We start from the raw sequence: 3,048 nt of genomic DNA, 5'->3' as shown, positions 1-3,048 counted from the left end.
AGTAGCGTCCAGGCTAGCATGGGGGGCCTATGGCGTAAAATCAGAACATCAAAATCCCAAGCGCCAGGGCTAGTGCCCCACACTACCTTGGGCGCTGGTGACGGAAATTTCTCCTACCTCAATCGGGACAAAGTTATTTCGATCCAATACACCCCCAAATCGTATAAAAGCAAGCCTAAATCTATTTTGGAGGGGGAGATGCCACTTTGAGAAGACAAATACACATGGGGAATACTCAGGAGCAAGAATTCTCAGTTTTTCTTCATCTTTCTTACTATTTTCAACTATTCAACACTTGTGAAATTGTTTTGATTTTATCATAAGTGGCTAAAACCCATAATTCTAGGGTTGTGATTTAACCATGAATATTTTTGTTTGAAGTTGACTTAACCTTGATTACAGTTTGCTAATATGTGATTGTTTCTTTAATTCTGTGATTAATTTACCAATTGTCTAGCCAAAAGTTAGGTTCTATTTACTATCTATGCTATGCTTGAGAAAGCTACGTCTAGATTAGAGAATAGTTGAAGAGGGCATGGTCTTAACTCTGAGTAAATGGCGGATTTGTGGTTAGGATGGGAATATACCTAGCCACCATGCTCAATTGATATTGTAATCTTAATTTGTTCTTAATAGATTGATTCCATAGTCATATAGGCATTAATCTACTTAATAGGATTTGTGAATCGATCACAATCCTGGAATATTCATCCCTACTGAATACACAATAATTATTTTGTTGCTTGATTAATTAGTAACTTGTTAGAATTATTGCTTAGTATAATCACACGTTTGAACTCTGATTGACTCGACTGAATAATAATCTTGGTGAAACTAGTGGGTAGTTAACACAAGTTTCTATGAATTCGACACTTGATTTATCACTTTATTACTTGTACGACCACGTATACTTGCGTGTGCATTTGGAAGTAACAAATTTTTGGTGCCGTTATCGAGGACTTAATTATTAACTATTTTACTAGGTTTTACTTTAGTTGTTTATTTCGTCAAGTCTAAATTTGCTCTGCTCTCAGGAAATACGCGCCGGAAAGTCCCTCGTAATACCAAGAATATGTTTTACCACTTATCTTAAAATCTAGATTCTCAGATGTCGGCATTGGACTAGCATTAAAATCTATAAATAGAGTGTAAAACAAAAAAACCACTTCCTAGTCCTGTGGCCAAGAATGTGTTTTACTACTTTTCTTAAAAAATCTAGATGTCGGCATTGGACTAGCATTAAAATCTATAAATACAGAGTGTAAAACAAAAAACCTCTTCCTAGTACCCTGTGGCCAAGAATCATGTGTTTTACCACATATCTTAAAATCTGGATTTCCAGATGCCATCATTGGATTGGCTTACAAATCTATAAATACAAAGTCTTTGTAAAACGAAAAACACATCCATAAGCAATTGGAAGATCTGTAAGAGTTTAAGTTAATTGTGTCCACTACTTGTTTCCAAATATTTCCAATTTCAAAAGCGAAAAACCATGGACAAAAATCAGAAATTGAGCTACGATATTGGCGTAGCTAAGGGCCAAGCCCAGGTTTGCATTAATTTTCAGTTTCTCTTCCATGCGATTTTTAATTTTAGTTGGTGATTTCTTTGTATCTATTTAAATATTGATGATAGAATTTACTAATTTCATTCCATCGAGTAGGGGCGCCTTTTAGCCTTTTTCTTGACATAGGTTCTATAAGAGGTTTCCTTTTATTATTATTATTATTATTATTATTATTATTATTATTATAACATTCCGGTTAGTGAGCTTATAGTTAAGTTAATAAAGTTGATGAAAATCATAGAAGGCCATGACATTACATAACAAATAGAGATAAAAAATATTTGTTGGATCTATCTAACCATTAATGAATAGAATTATATGATAATTGCATTGGTGAAAACATTTAATGGATTTCGGAGTATCGTTTTGGAACGAAAAAACTCTTCCTTTCTACATGAAATTTGTCTTAATTTTGTCATTCTAGATCTCTATACGTAAAAGAAGTTTTAATTGTTTTAGCTACTACTTCCTACATATATAATAGTGTGATATTTTTTGAATTTGTGATGCCTCAGGAAAAAGGTAATCAATTGTTGGAGAAGGCTGGGACTGCTGTGCAGTCTGCCAAGGAAACAGCGCAAGAGGTTCGGACATTGTTAATTATTCATTTATCAATCAAACATGATATTTACACAAATAGCCGACCGAATTTACTATTTACTATTCTTATTCGATATACATATATTATATATTTGCCAGTCATTTTTAGTCTAAGCCATTGGGTGGTCGGTTATTTAGGTTAATTCTTCAAAATTTATTTAATATATATATTTATCCAGAGCCCGATAACCTCTTTTTAGTGTTTAATTCCCTTTAACTCAAAATCTTAGCTTTGCAATAAATCTGAATTTTTAAAGCTTATTTATATTAAAAATATTCTTTTTAATTTTGGTGATATTTTGATATAGGTGGGGCAGCAAGTGAAGACCAAAACACTAGAAGCAGCAGATGCCGTTAAAAATGCCACTGGCATGAACAAATAAACCACGTTAATTTCCACCATATTATAGTTTATGAAGATCTTAATTTATTCTACTTCAATTGGGCTACCAATTTATGTTGCTTAAGTTTGAATTATTGGCAGTGAGATTTTACTGGGTATGTTGTAAGTTAAATTTAAATTACTGGTGAGAACTTCTGCGTTTCTGAATTATATTTTAGAAGCAGCGTCTGTAATAATATTGTAATAATGTTTCGTTCTTAATTATAATTGCATATTTCGTAGCACTTGCAGTAGAAGTATGATCCAAATTCACTTGGATGTACTAGCTTTGCTGTTCTTATACCTTCGTGTAGGGGTGTACATAAGCTGAGTTGGTTTGGATTTTCAATTACCAAATCAAACTAATTGTGCCGGGTTATTAAATTTAAAGACCAAACCAAACCAATAAAAGTCGAGTTTTTTAATCTCGAGGTTTTCGGGTTTTTCGGGTTTTTTCCACAAAGTTTTCATAGAGCAAAACATAGAATTTGCGCTC

The 3,048-nt window shown here is 33.0% G+C and overlaps 1 long non-coding RNA gene across 1 annotated transcript; it reads left to right on the top strand.

The window, feature by feature from the left end:
* The first annotated feature begins 1,400 nt into the window (after window positions 1-1,400).
* Window positions 1,401-2,797, top strand: LOC104231530 (uncharacterized). Its single transcript, XR_712095.2, has 3 exons — window positions 1,401-1,552; window positions 2,086-2,154; window positions 2,479-2,797. It is a non-coding gene; the product is annotated as an uncharacterized lncRNA (long non-coding RNA).
* Window positions 2,798-3,048: the final 251 nt, after the last annotated feature.

This window comes from Nicotiana sylvestris, chromosome 9, assembly GCF_000393655.2.
Source record: "Nicotiana sylvestris chromosome 9, ASM39365v2, whole genome shotgun sequence".
Taxonomy (NCBI): domain Eukaryota; kingdom Viridiplantae; phylum Streptophyta; class Magnoliopsida; order Solanales; family Solanaceae; genus Nicotiana; species Nicotiana sylvestris.
The sequence above is the reverse complement of the archived record's forward strand: the minus strand, read 5'-3'. Positions and strand labels throughout refer to the sequence as shown.